The 16,932-nt window shown below is 43.6% G+C and overlaps 34 non-coding genes and 6 pseudogenes across 34 annotated transcripts; all 40 read right to left on the bottom strand.

Annotated features, from left to right (window-relative positions):
* Nucleotides 1-289: 289 nt before the first annotated feature.
* Nucleotides 290-408, bottom strand: LOC127011350 (5S ribosomal RNA). The gene has a single exon (XR_007764404.1). It is a non-coding gene; the product is annotated as a 5S ribosomal RNA (ribosomal RNA).
* Nucleotides 409-711: 303 nt separating this feature from the next.
* Nucleotides 712-830, bottom strand: LOC127011349 (5S ribosomal RNA). Its single transcript, XR_007764403.1, has one exon. It is a non-coding gene; the product is annotated as a 5S ribosomal RNA (ribosomal RNA).
* A 302-nt stretch (nucleotides 831-1,132) lies between these two features.
* On the bottom strand, nucleotides 1,133-1,251 carry LOC127011477 (5S ribosomal RNA). Its single transcript, XR_007764461.1, has one exon. It is a non-coding gene; the product is annotated as a 5S ribosomal RNA (ribosomal RNA).
* A 302-nt stretch (nucleotides 1,252-1,553) lies between these two features.
* Nucleotides 1,554-1,672, bottom strand: LOC127011348 (5S ribosomal RNA). Its single transcript, XR_007764402.1, has one exon. It is a non-coding gene; the product is annotated as a 5S ribosomal RNA (ribosomal RNA).
* Nucleotides 1,673-1,974: 302 nt separating this feature from the next.
* Nucleotides 1,975-2,093, bottom strand: LOC127011117 (5S ribosomal RNA). Its single transcript, XR_007764171.1, has one exon. It is a non-coding gene; the product is annotated as a 5S ribosomal RNA (ribosomal RNA).
* Nucleotides 2,094-2,395: 302 nt separating this feature from the next.
* On the bottom strand, nucleotides 2,396-2,514 carry LOC127011347 (5S ribosomal RNA). Its single transcript, XR_007764401.1, has one exon. It is a non-coding gene; the product is annotated as a 5S ribosomal RNA (ribosomal RNA).
* Nucleotides 2,515-2,816: 302 nt separating this feature from the next.
* On the bottom strand, nucleotides 2,817-2,935 carry LOC127011463 (5S ribosomal RNA; annotated as a pseudogene).
* A 302-nt stretch (nucleotides 2,936-3,237) lies between these two features.
* LOC127011115 (5S ribosomal RNA) lies at nucleotides 3,238-3,356 on the bottom strand. Its single transcript, XR_007764169.1, has one exon. It is a non-coding gene; the product is annotated as a 5S ribosomal RNA (ribosomal RNA).
* Nucleotides 3,357-3,658: 302 nt separating this feature from the next.
* LOC127011470 (5S ribosomal RNA) lies at nucleotides 3,659-3,777 on the bottom strand. Its single transcript, XR_007764459.1, has one exon. It is a non-coding gene; the product is annotated as a 5S ribosomal RNA (ribosomal RNA).
* Nucleotides 3,778-4,079: 302 nt separating this feature from the next.
* LOC127011346 (5S ribosomal RNA) lies at nucleotides 4,080-4,198 on the bottom strand. Its single transcript, XR_007764400.1, has one exon. It is a non-coding gene; the product is annotated as a 5S ribosomal RNA (ribosomal RNA).
* A 302-nt stretch (nucleotides 4,199-4,500) lies between these two features.
* LOC127011345 (5S ribosomal RNA) lies at nucleotides 4,501-4,619 on the bottom strand. The gene has a single exon (XR_007764399.1). It is a non-coding gene; the product is annotated as a 5S ribosomal RNA (ribosomal RNA).
* A 302-nt stretch (nucleotides 4,620-4,921) lies between these two features.
* On the bottom strand, nucleotides 4,922-5,040 carry LOC127011344 (5S ribosomal RNA). Its single transcript, XR_007764398.1, has one exon. It is a non-coding gene; the product is annotated as a 5S ribosomal RNA (ribosomal RNA).
* A 302-nt stretch (nucleotides 5,041-5,342) lies between these two features.
* Nucleotides 5,343-5,461, bottom strand: LOC127011342 (5S ribosomal RNA). The gene has a single exon (XR_007764396.1). It is a non-coding gene; the product is annotated as a 5S ribosomal RNA (ribosomal RNA).
* Nucleotides 5,462-5,763: 302 nt separating this feature from the next.
* LOC127011341 (5S ribosomal RNA) lies at nucleotides 5,764-5,882 on the bottom strand. The gene has a single exon (XR_007764395.1). It is a non-coding gene; the product is annotated as a 5S ribosomal RNA (ribosomal RNA).
* Nucleotides 5,883-6,184: 302 nt separating this feature from the next.
* Nucleotides 6,185-6,303, bottom strand: LOC127011340 (5S ribosomal RNA). Its single transcript, XR_007764394.1, has one exon. It is a non-coding gene; the product is annotated as a 5S ribosomal RNA (ribosomal RNA).
* A 302-nt stretch (nucleotides 6,304-6,605) lies between these two features.
* On the bottom strand, nucleotides 6,606-6,724 carry LOC127011339 (5S ribosomal RNA). Its single transcript, XR_007764393.1, has one exon. It is a non-coding gene; the product is annotated as a 5S ribosomal RNA (ribosomal RNA).
* Nucleotides 6,725-7,026: 302 nt separating this feature from the next.
* LOC127011395 (5S ribosomal RNA) lies at nucleotides 7,027-7,145 on the bottom strand. The gene has a single exon (XR_007764449.1). It is a non-coding gene; the product is annotated as a 5S ribosomal RNA (ribosomal RNA).
* A 302-nt stretch (nucleotides 7,146-7,447) lies between these two features.
* LOC127011464 (5S ribosomal RNA) lies at nucleotides 7,448-7,566 on the bottom strand (annotated as a pseudogene).
* Nucleotides 7,567-7,868: 302 nt separating this feature from the next.
* On the bottom strand, nucleotides 7,869-7,987 carry LOC127011338 (5S ribosomal RNA). Its single transcript, XR_007764392.1, has one exon. It is a non-coding gene; the product is annotated as a 5S ribosomal RNA (ribosomal RNA).
* A 302-nt stretch (nucleotides 7,988-8,289) lies between these two features.
* Nucleotides 8,290-8,408, bottom strand: LOC127011485 (5S ribosomal RNA). The gene has a single exon (XR_007764469.1). It is a non-coding gene; the product is annotated as a 5S ribosomal RNA (ribosomal RNA).
* Nucleotides 8,409-8,710: 302 nt separating this feature from the next.
* LOC127011399 (5S ribosomal RNA) lies at nucleotides 8,711-8,829 on the bottom strand (annotated as a pseudogene).
* A 302-nt stretch (nucleotides 8,830-9,131) lies between these two features.
* On the bottom strand, nucleotides 9,132-9,250 carry LOC127011337 (5S ribosomal RNA). Its single transcript, XR_007764391.1, has one exon. It is a non-coding gene; the product is annotated as a 5S ribosomal RNA (ribosomal RNA).
* A 302-nt stretch (nucleotides 9,251-9,552) lies between these two features.
* On the bottom strand, nucleotides 9,553-9,671 carry LOC127011483 (5S ribosomal RNA). The gene has a single exon (XR_007764467.1). It is a non-coding gene; the product is annotated as a 5S ribosomal RNA (ribosomal RNA).
* Nucleotides 9,672-9,973: 302 nt separating this feature from the next.
* On the bottom strand, nucleotides 9,974-10,092 carry LOC127011398 (5S ribosomal RNA; annotated as a pseudogene).
* Nucleotides 10,093-10,394: 302 nt separating this feature from the next.
* On the bottom strand, nucleotides 10,395-10,513 carry LOC127011114 (5S ribosomal RNA). Its single transcript, XR_007764168.1, has one exon. It is a non-coding gene; the product is annotated as a 5S ribosomal RNA (ribosomal RNA).
* A 302-nt stretch (nucleotides 10,514-10,815) lies between these two features.
* Nucleotides 10,816-10,934, bottom strand: LOC127011336 (5S ribosomal RNA). The gene has a single exon (XR_007764390.1). It is a non-coding gene; the product is annotated as a 5S ribosomal RNA (ribosomal RNA).
* Nucleotides 10,935-11,236: 302 nt separating this feature from the next.
* LOC127011335 (5S ribosomal RNA) lies at nucleotides 11,237-11,355 on the bottom strand. The gene has a single exon (XR_007764389.1). It is a non-coding gene; the product is annotated as a 5S ribosomal RNA (ribosomal RNA).
* A 302-nt stretch (nucleotides 11,356-11,657) lies between these two features.
* Nucleotides 11,658-11,776, bottom strand: LOC127011462 (5S ribosomal RNA). Its single transcript, XR_007764458.1, has one exon. It is a non-coding gene; the product is annotated as a 5S ribosomal RNA (ribosomal RNA).
* A 302-nt stretch (nucleotides 11,777-12,078) lies between these two features.
* Nucleotides 12,079-12,197, bottom strand: LOC127011334 (5S ribosomal RNA). Its single transcript, XR_007764388.1, has one exon. It is a non-coding gene; the product is annotated as a 5S ribosomal RNA (ribosomal RNA).
* Nucleotides 12,198-12,499: 302 nt separating this feature from the next.
* Nucleotides 12,500-12,618, bottom strand: LOC127011333 (5S ribosomal RNA). Its single transcript, XR_007764387.1, has one exon. It is a non-coding gene; the product is annotated as a 5S ribosomal RNA (ribosomal RNA).
* Nucleotides 12,619-12,920: 302 nt separating this feature from the next.
* Nucleotides 12,921-13,039, bottom strand: LOC127011453 (5S ribosomal RNA). The gene has a single exon (XR_007764456.1). It is a non-coding gene; the product is annotated as a 5S ribosomal RNA (ribosomal RNA).
* A 302-nt stretch (nucleotides 13,040-13,341) lies between these two features.
* On the bottom strand, nucleotides 13,342-13,460 carry LOC127011331 (5S ribosomal RNA). Its single transcript, XR_007764385.1, has one exon. It is a non-coding gene; the product is annotated as a 5S ribosomal RNA (ribosomal RNA).
* Nucleotides 13,461-13,762: 302 nt separating this feature from the next.
* On the bottom strand, nucleotides 13,763-13,881 carry LOC127011330 (5S ribosomal RNA). Its single transcript, XR_007764384.1, has one exon. It is a non-coding gene; the product is annotated as a 5S ribosomal RNA (ribosomal RNA).
* A 302-nt stretch (nucleotides 13,882-14,183) lies between these two features.
* Nucleotides 14,184-14,302, bottom strand: LOC127011442 (5S ribosomal RNA). The gene has a single exon (XR_007764455.1). It is a non-coding gene; the product is annotated as a 5S ribosomal RNA (ribosomal RNA).
* Nucleotides 14,303-14,604: 302 nt separating this feature from the next.
* On the bottom strand, nucleotides 14,605-14,723 carry LOC127011420 (5S ribosomal RNA; annotated as a pseudogene).
* Nucleotides 14,724-15,025: 302 nt separating this feature from the next.
* Nucleotides 15,026-15,144, bottom strand: LOC127011329 (5S ribosomal RNA). Its single transcript, XR_007764383.1, has one exon. It is a non-coding gene; the product is annotated as a 5S ribosomal RNA (ribosomal RNA).
* Nucleotides 15,145-15,446: 302 nt separating this feature from the next.
* Nucleotides 15,447-15,565, bottom strand: LOC127011134 (5S ribosomal RNA). The gene has a single exon (XR_007764188.1). It is a non-coding gene; the product is annotated as a 5S ribosomal RNA (ribosomal RNA).
* A 302-nt stretch (nucleotides 15,566-15,867) lies between these two features.
* Nucleotides 15,868-15,986, bottom strand: LOC127011419 (5S ribosomal RNA; annotated as a pseudogene).
* Nucleotides 15,987-16,288: 302 nt separating this feature from the next.
* On the bottom strand, nucleotides 16,289-16,407 carry LOC127011432 (5S ribosomal RNA). The gene has a single exon (XR_007764454.1). It is a non-coding gene; the product is annotated as a 5S ribosomal RNA (ribosomal RNA).
* A 302-nt stretch (nucleotides 16,408-16,709) lies between these two features.
* LOC127011328 (5S ribosomal RNA) lies at nucleotides 16,710-16,828 on the bottom strand. The gene has a single exon (XR_007764382.1). It is a non-coding gene; the product is annotated as a 5S ribosomal RNA (ribosomal RNA).
* Between the last annotated feature and the right edge of the window lie 104 nt (nucleotides 16,829-16,932).

The raw sequence follows: 16,932 nt of genomic DNA, 5'->3' as shown, positions 1-16,932 counted from the left end.
CTAAGCGCTGGGCTTATATTCCAAATTGGAACGCCGGTCCTGCCTAGAGGCTGCCCTTGATTCTATTTACTCGTACACTACCTTCGGCCAATATTGAAAGTGCTTTGAATCGTAATAAAAGATTAAAAAGGGTTTGGAGTCGTTTGCTTGAAAAATCAGTGCAAGAAATAATTTGGAAATATTCGAATAGTCGAAATTTTGGATAAATTGATTCGAATTTGTAGTTGCAGAGAAAAATGGTATTCAGATGGCGTTGAAATATATAAGAGCGGCAAAAAGTTGTTGACGAGGCCAACAACACGCGGTGTTCCCAAGCGGTCCATCATCTAAGTACTAACCGCGCCCGACGCTGCTTAATTTCGGTGATCGGACGAGAACCGATGTATTCAGCGTGGTATGGTCGTTGGCGAAAGTCGCAGGGCTAAGCGCTGGGCTTATATTCCAAATTGGAACGCCGGTCCTGCCTAGAGGCTGCCCTTGATTCTATTTACTCGTACACTACCTTCGGCCAATATTGAAAGTGCTTTGAATCGTAATAAAAGATTAAAAAGGGTTTGGAGTCGTTTGCTTGAAAAATCAGTGCAAGAAATAATTTGGAAATTATTCGAATAGTCGAAATTTTGGATAAATTGATTCGAATTTGCAGTTGCAGAGAAAAATGGTATTCAGATGGCGTTGAAATATATAAGAGCGGCAAAAAGTTGTTGACGAGGCCAACAACACGCGGTGTTCCCAAGCGGTCCATCATCTAAGTACTAACCGCGCCCGACGCTGCTTAATTTCGGTGATCGGACGAGAACCGATGTATTCAGCGTGGTATGGTCGTTGGCGAAAGTCGCAGGGCTAAGCGCTGGGCTTATATTCCAAATTGGAACGCCGGTCCTGCCTAGAGGCTGCCCTTGATTCTATTTACTCGTACACTACCTTCGGCCAATATTGAAAGTGCTTTGAATCGTAATAAAAGATTAAAAAGGGTTTGGAGTCGTTTGCTTGAAAAATCAGTGCAAGAAATAATTTGGAAATATTCGAATAGTCGAAATTTTGGATAAATTGATTCGAATTTGCAGTTGCAGAGAAAAATGGTATTCAGATGGCGTTGAAATATATAAGAGCGGCAAAAAGTTGTTGACGAGGCCAACAACACGCGGTGTTCCCAAGCGGTCCCCCATCTAAGTACTAACCGCGCCCGACGCTGCTTAATTTCGGTGATCGGACGAGAACCGATGTATTCAGCGTGGTATGGTCGTTGGCGAAAGTCGCAGGGCTAAGCGCTGGGCTTATATTCCAAATTGGAACGCCGGTCCTGCCTAGAGGCTGCCCTTGATTCTATTTACTCGTACACTACCTTCGGCCAATATTGAAAGTGCTTTGAATCGTAATAAAAGATTAAAAAGGGTTTGGAGTCGTTTGCTTGAAAAATCAGTGCAAGAAATAATTTGGAAATATTCGAATAGTCGAAATTTTGGATAAATTGATTCGAATTTGCAGTTGCAGAGAAAAATGGTATTCAGATGGCGTTGAAATATATAAGAGCGGCAAAAAGTTGTTGACGAGGCCAACAACACGCGGTGTTCCCAAGCGGTCCATCATCTAAGTACTAACCGCGCCCGACGCTGCTTAATTTCGGTGATCGGACGAGAACCGATGTATTCAGCGTGGTATGGTCGTTGGCGAAAGTCGCAGGGCTAAGCGCTGGGCTTATATTCCAAATTGGAACGCCGGTCCTGCCTAGAGGCTGCCCTTGATTCTATTTACTCGTACACTACCTTCGGCCAATATTGAAAGTGCTTTGAATCGTAATAAAAGATTAAAAAGGGTTTGGAGTCGTTTGCTTGAAAAATCAGTGCAAGAAATAATTTGGAAATATTCGAATAGTCGAAATTTTGGATAAATTGATTCGAATTTGCAGTTGCAGAGAAAAATGGTATTCAGATGGCGTTGAAATATATAAGAGCGGCAAAAAGTTGTTGACGAGGCCAACAACACGCGGTGTTCCCAAGCGGTCCCTCATCTAAGTACTAACCGCGCCCGACGCTGCTTAATTTCGGTGATCGGACGAGAACCGATGTATTCAGCGTGGTATGGTCGTTGGCGAAAGTCGCAGGGCTAAGCGCTGGCCTTATATTCCAAATTGGAACGCCGGTCCTGCCTAGAGGCTGCCCTTGATTCTATTTACTCGTACACTACCTTCGGCCAATATTGAAAGTGCTTTGAATCGTAATAAAAGATTAAAAAGGGTTTGGAGTCGTTTGCTTGAAAAATCAGTGCAAGAAATAATTTGGAAATATTCGAATAGTCGAAATTTTGGATAAATTGATTCGAATTTGCAGTTGCAGAGAAAAATGGTATTCAGATGGCGTTGAAATATATAAGAGCGGCAAAAAGTTGGTGACGAGGCCAACAACACGCGGTGTTCCCAAGCGGTCCATCATCTAAGTACTAACCGCGCCCGACGCTGCTTAATTTCGGTGATCGGACGAGAACCGATGTATTCAGCGTGGTATGGTCGTTGGCGAAAGTCGCAGGGCTAAGCGCTGGCCTTATATTCCAAATTGGAACGCCGGTCCTGCCTAGAGGCTGCCCTTGATTCTATTTACTCGTACACTACCTTCGGCCAATATTGAAAGTGCTTTGAATCGTAATAAAAGATTAAAAAGGGTTTGGAGTCGTTTGCTTGAAAAATCAGTGCAAGAAATAATTTGGAAATATTCGAATAGTCGAAATTTTGGATAAATTGATTCGAATTTGCAGTTGCAGAGAAAAATGGTATTCAGATGGCGTTGAAATATATAAGAGCGGCAAAAAGTTGTTGACGAGGCCAACAACACGCGGTGTTCCCAAGCGGTCCATCATCTAAGTACTAACGGCGCCCGACGCTGCTTAATTTCGGTGATCGGACGAGAACCGATGTATTCAGCGTGGTATGGTCGTTGGCGAAAGTCGCAGGGCTAAGCGCTGGGCTTATATTCCAAATTGGAACGCCGGTCCTGCCTAGAGGCTGCCCTTGATTCTATTTACTCGTACACTACCTTCGGCCAATATTGAAAGTGCTTTGAATCGTAATAAAAGATTAAAAAGGGTTTGGAGTCGTTTGCTTGAAAAATCAGTGCAAGAAATAATTTGGAAATATTCGAATAGTCGAAATTTTGGATAAATTGATTCGAATTTGCAGTTGCAGAGAAAAATGGTATTCAGATGGCGTTGAAATATATAAGAGCGGCAAAAAGTTGTTGACGAGGCCAACAACACGCGGTGTTCCCAAGCGGTCCCTCATCTAAGTACTAACCGCGCCCGACGCTGCTTAATTTCGGTGATCGGACGAGAACCGATGTATTCAGCGTGGTATGGTCGTTGGCGAAAGTCGCAGGGCTAAGCGCTGGGCTTATATTCCAAATTGGAACGCCGGTCCTGCCTAGAGGCTGCCCTTGATTCTATTTACTCGTACACTACCTTCGGCCAATATTGAAAGTGCTTTGAATCGTAATAAAAGATTAAAAAGGGTTTGGAGTCGTTTGCTTGAAAAATCAGTGCAAGAAATAATTTGGAAATATTCGAATAGTCGAAATTTTGGATAAATTGATTCGAATTTGCAGTTGCAGAGAAATATGGTATTCAGATGGCGTTGAAATATATAAGAGCGGCAAAAAGTTGTTGACGAGGCCAACAACACGCGGTGTTCCCAAGCGGTCCCCCATCTAAGTACTAACCGCGCCCGACGCTGCTTAATTTCGGTGATCGGACGAGAACCGATGTATTCAGCGTGGTATGGTCGTTGGCGAAAGTCGCAGGGCTAAGCGCTGGCCTTATATTCCAAATTGGAACGCCGGTCCTGCCTAGAGGCTGCCCTTGATTCTATTTACTCGTACACTACCTTCGGCCAATATTGAAAGTGCTTTGAATCGTAATAAAAGATTAAAAAGGGTTTGGAGTCGTTTGCTTGAAAAATCAGTGCAAGAAATAATTTGGAAATATTCGAATAGTCGAAATTTTGGATAAATTGATTCGAATTTGCAGTTGCAGAGAAAAATGGTATTCAGATGGCGTTGAAATATATAAGAGCGGCAAAAAGTTGTTGACGAGGCCAACAACACGCGGTGTTCCCAAGCGGTCCATCATCTAAGTACTAACCGCGCCCGACGCTGCTTAATTTCGGTGATCGGACGAGAACCGATGTATTCAGCGTGGTATGGTCGTTGGCGAAAGTCGCAGGGCTAAGCGCTGGGCTTATATTCCAAATTGGAACGCCGGTCCTGCCTAGAGGCTGCCCTTGATTCTATTTACTCGTACACTACCTTCGGCCAATATTGAAAGTGCTTTGAATCGTAATAAAAGATTAAAAAGGGTTTGGAGTCGTTTGCTTGAAAAATCAGTGCAAGAAATAATTTGGAAATATTCGAATAGTCGAAATTTTGGATAAATTGATTCGAATTTGCAGTTGCAGAGAAAAATGGTATTCAGATGGCGTTGAAATATATAAGAGCGGCAAAAAGTTGTTGACGAGGCCAACAACACGCGGTGTTCCCAAGCGGTCCATCATCTAAGTACTAACCGCGCCCGACGCTGCTTAATTTCGGTGATCGGACGAGAACCGATGTATTCAGCGTGGTATGGTCGTTGGCGAAAGTCGCAGGGCTAAGCGCTGGGCTTATATTCCAAATTGGAACGCCGGTCCTGCCTAGAGGCTGCCCTTGATTCTATTTACTCGTACACTACCTTCGGCCAATATTGAAAGTGCTTTGAATCGTAATAAAAGATTAAAAAGGGTTTGGAGTCGTTTGCTTGAAAAATCAGTGCAAGAAATAATTTGGAAATATTCGAATAGTCGAAATTTTGGATAAATTGATTCGAATTTGCAGTTGCAGAGAAAAATGGTATTCAGATGGCGTTGAAATATATAAGAGCGGCAAAAAGTTGTTGACGAGGCCAACAACACGCGGTGTTCCCAAGCGGTCCATCATCTAAGTACTAACCGCGCCCGACGCTGCTTAATTTCGGTGATCGGACGAGAACCGATGTATTCAGCGTGGTATGGTCGTTGGCGAAAGTCGCAGGGCTAAGCGCTGGGCTTATATTCCAAATTGGAACGCCGGTCCTGCCTAGAGGCTGCCCTTGATTCTATTTACTCGTACACTACCTTCGGCCAATATTGAAAGTGCTTTGAATCGTAATAAAAGATTAAAAAGGGTTTGGAGTCGTTTGCTTGAAAAATCAGTGCAAGAAATAATTTGGAAATATTCGAATAGTCGAAATTTTGGATAAATTGATTCGAATTTGCAGTTGCAGAGAAAAATGGTATTCAGATGGCGTTGAAATATATAAGAGCGGCAAAAAGTTGTTGACGAGGCCAACAACACGCGGTGTTCCCAAGCGGTCCATCATCTAAGTACTAACCGCGCCCGACGCTGCTTAATTTCGGTGATCGGACGAGAACCGATGTATTCAGCGTGGTATGGTCGTTGGCGAAAGTCGCAGGGCTAAGCGCTGGCCTTATATTCCAAATTGGAACGCCGGTCCTGCCTAGAGGCTGCCCTTGATTCTATTTACTCGTACACTACCTTCGGCCAATATTGAAAGTGCTTTGAATCGTAATAAAAGATTAAAAAGGGTTTGGAGTCGTTTGCTTGAAAAATCAGTGCAAGAAATAATTTGGAAATATTCGAATAGTCGAAATTTTGGATAAATTGATTCGAATTTGCAGTTGCAGAGAAAAATGGTATTCAGATGGCGTTGAAATATATAAGAGCGGCAAAAAGTTGTTGACGAGGCCAACAACACGCGGTGTTCCCAAGCGGTCCATCATCTAAGTACTAACCGCGCCCGACGCTGCTTAATTTCGGTGATCGGACGAGAACCGATGTATTCAGCGTGGTATGGTCGTTGGCGAAAGTCGCAGGGCTAAGCGCTGGGCTTATATTCCAAATTGGAACGCCGGTCCTGCCTAGAGGCTGCCCTTGATTCTATTTACTCGTACACTACCTTCGGCCAATATTGAAAGTGCTTTGAATCGTAATAAAAGATTAAAAAGGGTTTGGAGTCGTTTGCTTGAAAAATCAGTGCAAGAAATAATTTGGAAATATTCGAATAGTCGAAATTTTGGATAAATTGATTCGAATTTGCAGTTGCAGAGAAAAATGGTATTCAGATGGCGTTGAAATATATAAGAGCGGCAAAAAGTTGTTGACGAGGCCAACAACACGCGGTGTTCCCAAGCGGTCCATCATCTAAGTACTAACCGCGCCCGACGCTGCTTAATTTCGGTGATCGGACGAGAACCGATGTATTCAGCGTGGTATGGTCGTTGGCGAAAGTCGCAGGGCTAAGCGCTGGGCTTATATTCCAAATTGGAACGCCGGTCCTGCCTAGAGGCTGCCCTTGATTCTATTTACTCGTACACTACCTTCGGCCAATATTGAAAGTGCTTTGAATCGTAATAAAAGATTAAAAAGGGTTTGGAGTCGTTTGCTTGAAAAATCAGTGCAAGAAATAATTTGGAAATATTCGAATAGTCGAAATTTTGGATAAATTGATTCGAATTTGCAGTTGCAGAGAAAAATGGTATTCAGATGGCGTTGAAATATATAAGAGCGGCAAAAAGTTGTTGACGAGGCCAACAACACGCGGTGTTCCCAAGCGGTCCATCATCTAAGTACTAACCGCGCCCGACGCTGCTTAATTTCGGTGATCGGACGAGAACCGATGTATTCAGCGTGGTATGGTCGTTGGCGAAAGTCGCAGGGCTAAGCGCTGGCCTTATATTCCAAATTGGAACGCCGGTCCTGCCTAGAGGCTGCCCTTGATTCTATTTACTCGTACACTACCTTCGGCCAATATTGAAAGTGCTTTGAATCGTAATAAAAGATTAAAAAGGGTTTGGAGTCGTTTGCTTGAAAAATCAGTGCAAGAAATAATTTGGAAATATTCGAATAGTCGAAATTTTGGATAAATTGATTCGAATTTGCAGTTGCAGAGAAAAATGGTATTCAGATGGCGTTGAAATATATAAGAGCGGCAAAAAGTTGTTGACGAGGCCAACAACACGCGGTGTTCCCAAGCGGTCCCTCATCTAAGTACTAACCGCACCCGACGCTGCTTAATTTCGGTGATCGGACGAGAACCGATGTATTCAGCGTGGTATGGTCGTTGGCGAAAGTCGCAGGGCTAAGCGCTGGGCTTATATTCCAAATTGGAACGCCGGTCCTGCCTAGAGGCTGCCCTTGATTCTATTTACTCGTACACTACCTTCGGCCAATATTAAAAGTGCTTTGAATCGTAATAAAAGATTAAAAAGGGTTTGGAGTCGTTTGCTTGAAAAATCAGTGCAAGAAATAATTTGGAAATATTCGAATAGTCGAAATTTTGGATAAATTGATTCGAATTTGCAGTTGCAGAGAAAAATGGTATTCAGATGGCGTTGAAATATATAAGAGCGGCAAAAAGTTGTTGACGAGGCCAACAACACGCGGTGTTCCCAAGCGGTCCATCATCTAAGTACTAACCGCGCCCGACGCTGCTTAATTTCGGTGATCGGACGAGAAACGATGTATTCAGCGTGGTATGGTCGTTGGCGAAAGTCGCAGGGCTAAGCGCTGGGCTTATATTCCAAATTGGAACGCCGGTCCTGCCTAGAGGCTGCCCTTGATTCTATTTACTCGTACACTACCTTCGGCCAATATTGAAAGTGCTTTGAATCGTAATAAAAGATTAAAAAGGGTTTGGAGTCGTTTGCTTGAAAAATCAGTGCAAGAAATAATTTGGAAATATTCGAATAGTCGAAATTTTGGATAAATTGATTCGAATTTGCAGTTGCAGAGAAAAATGGTATTCAGATGGCGTTGAAATATATAAGAGCGGCAAAAAGTTGTTGACGAGGCCAACAACACGCGGTGTTCCCAAGCGGTCCATCATCTAAGTACTAACCGCGCCCGACGCTGCTTAATTTCGGTGATCGGACGAGAACCGATGTATTCAGCGTGGTATGGTCGTTGGCGAAAGTCGCAGGGCTAAGCGCTGGGCTTATATTCCAAATTGGAACGCCGGTCCTGCCTAGAGGCTGCCCTTGATTCTATTTACTCGTACACTACCTTCGGCCAATATTGAAAGTGCTTTGAATCGTAATTAAAGATTAAAAAGGGTTTGGAGTCGTTTGCTTGAAAAATCAGTGCAAGAAATAATTTGGAAATATTCGAATAGTCGAAATTTTGGATAAATTGATTCGAATTTGCAGTTGCAGAGAAAAATGGTATTCAGATGGCGTTGAAATATATAAGAGCGGCAAAAAGTTGTTGACGAGGCCAACAACACGCGGTGTTCCCAAGCGGTCCCTCATCTAAGTACTAACCGCGCCCGACGCTGCTTAACTTCGGTGATCGGACGAGAACCGATGTATTCAGCGTGGTATGGTCGTTGGCGAAAGTCGCAGGGCTAAGCGCTGGGCTTATATTCCAAATTGGAACGCCGGTCCTGCCTAGAGGCTGCCCTTGATTCTATTTACTCGTAAACTACCTTCGGCCAATATTGAAAGTGCTTTGAATCGTAATAAAAGATTAAAAAGGGTTTGGAGTCGTTTGCTTGAAAAATCAGTGCAAGAAATAATTTGGAAATATTCGAATAGTCGAAATTTTGGATAAATTGATTCGAATTTGCAGTTGCAGAGAAAAATGGTATTCAGATGGCGTTGAAATATATAAGAGCGGCAAAAAGTTGTTGACGAGGCCAACAACACGCGGTGTTCCCAAACGGTCCATCATCTAAGTACTAACCGCGCCCGACGCTGCTTAATTTCGGTGATCGGACGAGAACCGATGTATTCAGCGTGGTATGGTCGTTGGCGAAAGTCGCAGGGCTAAGCGCTGGCCTTATATTCCAAATTGGAACGCCGGTCCTGCCTAGAGGCTGCCCTTGATTCTATTTACTCGTACACTACCTTCGGCCAATATTGAAAGTGCTTTGAATCGTAATAAAAGATTAAAAAGGGTTTGGAGTCGTTTGCTTGAAAAATCAGTGCAAGAAATAATTTGGAAATATTCGAATAGTCGAAATTTTGGATAAATTGATTCGAATTTGCAGTTGCAGAGAAAAATGGTATTCAGATGGCGTTGAAATATATAAGAGCGGCAAAAAGTTGTTGACGAGGCCAACAACACGCGGTGTTCCCAAGCGGTCCATCATCTAAGTACTAACCGCGCCCGACGCTGCTTAATTTCGGTGATCGGACGAGAACCGATGTATTCAGCGTGGTATGGTCGTTGGCGAAAGTCGCAGGGCTAAGCGCTGGGCTTATATTCCAAATTGGAACGCCGGTCCTGCCTAGAGGCTGCCCTTGATTCTATTTACTCGTACACTACCTTCGGCCAATATTGAAAGTGCTTTGAATCGTAATTAAAGATTAAAAAGGGTTTGGAGTCGTTTGCTTGAAAAATCAGTGCAAGAAATAATTTGGAAATATTCGAATAGTCGAAATTTTGGATAAATTGATTCGAATTTGCAGTTGCAGAGAAAAATGGTATTCAGATGGCGTTGAAATATATAAGAGCGGCAAAAAGTTGTTGACGAGGCCAACAACACGCGGTGTTCCCAAGCGGTCCCTCATCTAAGTACTAACCGCGCCCGACGCTGCTTAACTTCGGTGATCGGACGAGAACCGATGTATTCAGCGTGGTATGGTCGTTGGCGAAAGTCGCAGGGCTAAGCGCTGGGCTTATATTCCAAATTGGAACGCCGGTCCTGCCTAGAGGCTGCCCTTGATTCTATTTACTCGTAAACTACCTTCGGCCAATATTGAAAGTGCTTTGAATCGTAATAAAAGATTAAAAAGGGTTTGGAGTCGTTTGCTTGAAAAATCAGTGCAAGAAATAATTTGGAAATATTCGAATAGTCGAAATTTTGGATAAATTGATTCGAATTTGCAGTTGCAGAGAAAAATGGTATTCAGATGGCGTTGAAATATATAAGAGCGGCAAAAAGTTGTTGACGAGGCCAACAACACGCGGTGTTCCCAAACGGTCCATCATCTAAGTACTAACCGCGCCCGACGCTGCTTAATTTCGGTGATCGGACGAGAACCGATGTATTCAGCGTGGTATGGTCGTTGGCGAAAGTCGCAGGGCTAAGCGCTGGCCTTATATTCCAAATTGGAACGCCGGTCCTGCCTAGAGGCTGCCCTTGATTCTATTTACTCGTACACTACCTTCGGCCAATATTGAAAGTGCTTTGAATCGTAATAAAAGATTAAAAAGGGTTTGGAGTCGTTTGCTTGAAAAATCAGTGCAAGAAATAATTTGGAAATATTCGAATAGTCGAAATTTTGGATAAATTGATTCGAATTTGCAGTTGCAGAGAAAAATGGTATTCAGATGGCGTTGAAATATATAAGAGCGGCAAAAAGTTGTTGACGAGGCCAACAACACGCGGTGTTCCCAAGCGGTCCCTCATCTAAGTACTAACCGCGCCCGACGCTGCTTAATTTCGGTGATCGGACGAGAACCGATGTATTCAGCGTGGTATGGTCGTTGGCGAAAGTCGCAGGGCTAAGCGCTGGGCTTATATTCCAAATTGGAACGCCGGTCCTGCCTAGAGGCTGCCCTTGATTCTATTTACTCGTACACTACCTTCGGCCAATATTGAAAGTGCTTTGAATCGTAATAAAAGATTAAAAAGGGTTTGGAGTCGTTTGCTTGAAAAATCAGTGCAAGAAATAATTTGGAAATATTCGAATAGTCGAAATTTTGGATAAATTGATTCGAATTTGCAGTTGCAGAGAAAAATGGTATTCAGATGGCGTTGAAATATATAAGAGCGGCAAAAAGTTGTTGACGAGGCCAACAACACGCGGTGTTCCCAAGCGGTCCATCATCTAAGTACTAACCGCGCCCGACGCTGCTTAATTTCGGTGATCGGACGAGAACCGATGTATTCAGCGTGGTATGGTCGTTGGCGAAAGTCGCAGGGCTAAGCGCTGGGCTTATATTCCAAATTGGAACGCCGGTCCTGCCTAGAGGCTGCCCTTGATTCTATTTACTCGTACACTACCTTCGGCCAATATTGAAAGTGCTTTGAATCGTAATAAAAGATTAAAAAGGGTTTGGAGTCGTTTGCTTGAAAAATCAGTGCAAGAAATAATTTGGAAATATTCGAATAGTCGAAATTTTGGATAAATTGATTCGAATTTGCAGTTGCAGAGAAAAATGGTATTCAGATGGCGTTGAAATATATAAGAGCGGCAAAAAGTTGTTGACGAGGCCAACAACACGCGGTGTTCCCAAGCGGTCCATCATCTAAGTACTAACCGCGCCCGACGCTGCTTAATTTCGGTGATCGGACGAGAACCGATGTATTCAGCGTGGTATGGTCGTTGGCGAAAGTCGCAGGGCTAAGCGCTGGGCTTATATTCCAAATTGGAACGCCGGTCCTGCCTAGAGGCTGCCCTTGATTCTATTTACTCGTACACTACCTTCGGCCAATATTGAAAGTGCTTTGAATCGTAATAAAAGATTAAAAAGGGTTTGGAGTCGTTTGCTTGAAAAATCAGTGCAAGAAATAATTTGGAAATATTCGAATAGTCGAAATTTTGGATAAATTGATTCGAATTTGCAGTTGCAGAGAAAAATGGTATTCAGATGGCGTTGAAATATATAAGAGCGGCAAAAAGTTGTTGACGAGGCCAACAACACGCGGTGTTCCCAAGCGGTCCCCCATCTAAGTACTAACCGCGCCCGACGCTGCTTAATTTCGGTGATCGGACGAGAACCGATGTATTCAGCGTGGTATGGTCGTTGGCGAAAGTCGCAGGGCTAAGCGCTGGGCTTATATTCCAAATTGGAACGCCGGTCCTGCCTAGAGGCTGCCCTTGATTCTATTTACTCGTACACTACCTTCGGCCAATATTGAAAGTGCTTTGAATCGTAATAAAAGATTAAAAAGGGTTTGGAGTCGTTTGCTTGAAAAATCAGTGCAAGAAATAATTTGGAAATATTCGAATAGTCGAAATTTTGGATAAATTGATTCGAATTTGCAGTTGCAGAGAAAAATGGTATTCAGATGGCGTTGAAATATATAAGAGCGGCAAAAAGTTGTTGACGAGGCCAACAACACGCGGTGTTCCCAAGCGGTCCATCATCTAAGTACTAACCGCGCCCGACGCTGCTTAATTTCGGTGATCGGACGAGAACCGATGTATTCAGCGTGGTATGGTCGTTGGCGAAAGTCGCAGGGCTAAGCGCTTGGCTTATATTCCAAATTGGAACGCCGGTCCTGCCTAGAGGCTGCCCTTGATTCTATTTACTCGTACACTACCTTCGGCCAATATTGAAAGTGCTTTGAATCGTAATAAAAGATTAAAAAGGGTTTGGAGTCGTTTGCTTGAAAAATCAGTGCAAGAAATAATTTGGAAATATTCGAATAGTCGAAATTTTGGATAAATTGATTCGAATTTGCAGTTGCAGAGAAAAATGGTATTCAGATGGCGTTGAAATATATAAGAGCGGCAAAAAGTTGTTGACGAGGCCAACAACACGCGGTGTTCCCAAGCGGTCCATCATCTAAGTACTAACCGCGCCCGACGCTGCTTAATTTCGGTGATCGGACGAGAACCGATGTATTCAGCGTGGTATGGTCGTTGGCGAAAGTCGCAGGGCTAAGCGCTGGGCTTATATTCCAAATTGGAACGCCGGTCCTGCCTAGAGGCTGCCCTTGATTCTATTTACTCGTACACTACCTTCGGCCAATATTGAAAGTGCTTTGAATCGTAATAAAAGATTAAAAAGGGTTTGGAGTCGTTTGCTTGAAAAATCAGTGCAAGAAATAATTTGGAAATATTCGAATAGTCGAAATTTTGGATAAATTGATTCGAATTTGCAGTTGCAGAGAAAAATGGTATTCAGATGGCGTTGAAATATATAAGAGCGGCAAAAAGTTGTTGACGAGGCCAACAACACGCGGTGTTCCCAAGCGGTCCCCCATCTAAGTACTAACCGCGCCCGACGCTGCTTAATTTCGGTGATCGGACGAGAACCGATGTATTCAGCGTGGTATGGTCGTTGGCGAAAGTCGCAGGGCTAAGCGCTGGCCTTATATTCCAAATTGGAACGCCGGTCCTGCCTAGAGGCTGCCCTTGATTCTATTTACTCGTACACTACCTTCGGCCAATATTGAAAGTGCTTTGAATCGTAATAAAAGATTAAAAAGGGTTTGGAGTCGTTTGCTTGAAAAATCAGTGCAAGAAATAATTTGGAAATATTCGAATAGTCGAAATTTTGGATAAATTGATTCGAATTTGCAGTTGCAGAGAAAAATGGTATTCAGATGGCGTTGAAATATATAAGAGCGGCAAAAAGTTGTTGACGAGGCCAACAACACGCGGTGTTCCCAAGCGGTCCATCATCTAAGTACTAACCGCGCCCGACGCTGCTTAATTTCGGTGATCGGACGAGAACCGATGTATTCAGCGTGGTATGGTCGTTGGCGAAAGTCGCAGGGCTAAGCGCTGGGCTTATATTCCAAATTGGAACGCCGGTCCTGCCTAGAGGCTGCCCTTGATTCTATTTACTCGTACACTACCTTCGGCCAATATTGAAAGTGCTTTGAATCGTAATAAAAGATTAAAAAGGGTTTGGAGTCGTTTGCTTGAAAAATCAGTGCAAGAAATAATTTGGAAATATTCGAATAGTCGAAATTTTGGATAAATTGATTCGAATTTGCAGTTGCAGAGAAAAATGGTATTCAGATGGCGTTGAAATATATAAGAGCGGCAAAAAGTTGTTGACGAGGCCAACAACACGCGGTGTTCCCAAGCGGTCCATCATCTAAGTACTAACCGCGCCCGACGCTGCTTAATTTCGGTGATCGGACGAGAACCGATGTATTCAGCGTGGTATGGTCGTTGGCGAAAGTCGCAGGGCTAAGCGCTGGGCTTATATTCCAAATTGGAACGCCGGTCCTGCCTAGAGGCTGCCCTTGATTCTATTTACTCGTACACTACCTTCGGCCAATATTGAAAGTGCTTTGAATCGTAATAAAAGATTAAAAAGGGTTTGGAGTCGTTTGCTTGAAAAATCAGTGCAAGAAATAATTTGGAAATATTCGAATAGTCTAAATTTTGGATAAATTGATTCGAATTTGCAGTTGCAGAGAAAAATGGTATTCAGATGGCGTTGAAATATATAAGAGCGGCAAAAAGTTGTTGACGAGGCCAACAACACGCGGTGTTCCCAAGCGGTCCCCCATCTAAGTACTAACCGCGCCCGACGCTGCTTAATTTCGGTGATCGGACGAGAACCGATGTATTCAGCGTGGTATGGTCGTTGGCGAAAGTCGCAGGGCTAAGCGCTGGGCTTATATTCCAAATTGGAACGCCGGTCCTGCCTAGAGGCTGCCCTTGATTCTATTTACTCGTACACTACCTTCGGCCAATATTGAAAGTGCTTTGAATCGTAATAAAAGATTAAAAAGGGTTTGGAGTCGTTTGCTTGAAAAATCAGTGCAAGAAATAATTTGGAAATATTCGAATAGTCGAAATTTTGGATAAATTGATTCGAATTTGCAGTTGCAGAGAAAAATGGTATTCAGATGGCGTTGAAATATATAAGAGCGGCAAAAAGTTGTTGACGAGGCCAACAACACGCGGTGTTCCCAAGCGGTCCATCATCTAAGTACTAACCGCGCCCGACGCTGCTTAATTACGGTGATCGGACGAGAACCGATGTATTCAGCGTGGTATGGTCGTTGGCGAAAGTCGCAGGGCTAAGCGCTGGCCTTATATTCCAAATTGGAACGCCGGTCCTGCCTAGAGGCTGCCCTTGATTCTATTTACTCGTACACTACCTTCGGCCAATATTGAAAGTGCTTTGAATCGTAATAAAAGATTAAAAAGGGTTTGGAGTCGTTTGCTTGAAAAATCAGTGCAAGAAATAATTTGGAAATATTCGAATAGTCGAAATTTTGGATAAATTGATTCGAATTTGCAGTTGCAGAGAAAAATGGTATTCAGATGGCGTTGAAATATATAAGAGCGGCAAAAAGTTGTTGACGAGGCCAACAACACGCGGTGTTCCCAAGCGGTCCATCATCTAAGTACTAACCGCGCCCGACGCTGCTTAATTTCGGTGATCGGACGAGAACCGATGTATTCAGCGTGGTATGGTCGTTGGCGAAAGTCGCAGGGCTAAGCGCTTGGCTTATATTCCAAATTGGAACGCCGGTCCTGCCTAGAGGCTGCCCTTGATTCTATTTACTCGTACACTACCTTCGGCCAATATTGAAAGTGCTTTGAATCGTAATAAAAGATTAAAAAGGGTTTGGAGTCGTTTGCTTGAAAAATCAGTGCAAGAAATAATTTGGAAATATTCGAATAGTCGAAATTTTGGATAAATTGATTCGAATTTGCAGTTGCAGAGAAAAATGGTATTCAGATGGCGTTGAAATATATAAGAGCGGCAAAAAGTTGTTGACGAGGCCAACAACACGCGGTGTTCCCAAGCGGTCCCTCATCTAAGTACTAACCGCGCCCGACGCTGCTTAATTACGGTGATCGGACGAGAACCGATGTATTCAGCGTGGTATGGTCGTTGGCGAAAGTCGCAGGGCTAAGCGCTGGCCTTATATTCCAAATTGGAACGCCGGTCCTGCCTAGAGGCTGCCCTTAGTTCTATTTACTCGTACACTACCTTCGGCCAATATTGAAAGTGCTTTGAATCGTAATAAAAGATTAAAAAGGGTTTGGAGTCGTTTGCTTGAAAAATCAGTGCAAGAAATAATTTGGAAATATTCGAATAGTCGAAATTTTGGATAAATTGATTCAAATTTGCAGTTGCAGAGAAAAATGGTATTCAGATGGCGTTGAAATATATAAGAGCGGCAAAAAGTTGTTGACGAGGCCAACAACACGCGGTGTTCCCAAGCGGTCCATCATCTAAGTACTAACCGCGCCCGACGCTGCTTAATTACGGTGATCGGACGAGAACCGATGTATTCAGCGTGGTATGGTCGTTGGCGAAAGTCGCAGGGCTAAGCGCTGGCCTTATATTCCAAATTGGAACGCCGGTCCTGCCTAGAGGCTGCCCTTGATTCTATTTACTCGTACACTACCTTCGGCCAATATTGAAAGTGCTTTGAATCGTAATAAAAGATTAAAAAGGGTTTGGAGTCGTTTGCTTGAAAAATCAGTGCAAGAAATAATTTGGAAATATTCGAATAGTCGAAATTTTGGATAAATTGATTCGAATTTGCAGTTGCAGAGAAAAATGGTATTCAGATGGCGTTGAAATATATAAGAGCGGCAAAAAGTTGTTGACGAGGCCAACAACACGCGGTGTTCCCAAGCGGTCCCCCATCTAAGTACTAACCGCGCCCGACGCTGCTTAATTTCGGTGATCGGACGAGAACCGATGTATTCAGCGTGGTATGGTCGTTGGCGAAAGTCGCAGGGCTAAGCGCTGGGCTTATATTCCAAATTGGAACGCCGGTCCTGCCTAGAGGCTGCCCTTGATTCTATTTACTCGTACACTACCTTCGGCCAATATTGAAAGTGCTTTGAATCGTAATAAAAGATTAAAAAGGGTTTGGAGTCGTTTGCTTGAAAAATCAGTGCAAGAAATAATTTGGAAATATTCGAATAGTCGAAATTTTGGATAAATTGATTCGAATTTGCAGTTGCAGAGAAAAATGGTATTCAGATGGCGTTGAAATATATAAGAGCGGCAAAAAGTGGTTGACGAGGCCAACAACACGCGGTGTTCCCAAGCGGTCCATCATCTAAGTACTAACCGCGCCCGACGCTGCTTAATTTCGGTGATCGGACGAGAACCGATGTATTCAGCGTGGTATGGTCGTTGGCGAAAGTCGCAGGGCTAAGCGCTGGCCTTATATTCCAAATTGGAACGCCGGTCCTGCCTAGAGGCTGCCCTTGATTCTATTTACTCGTACACTACCTTCGGCCAA

Source organism: Drosophila biarmipes, chromosome 2R, assembly GCF_025231255.1.
Source record: "Drosophila biarmipes strain raj3 chromosome 2R, RU_DBia_V1.1, whole genome shotgun sequence".
In the NCBI taxonomy this organism is placed as follows: Eukaryota; Metazoa; Arthropoda; class Insecta; order Diptera; family Drosophilidae; genus Drosophila; species Drosophila biarmipes.
The sequence above is the reverse complement of the archived record's forward strand: the minus strand, read 5'-3'. Positions and strand labels throughout refer to the sequence as shown.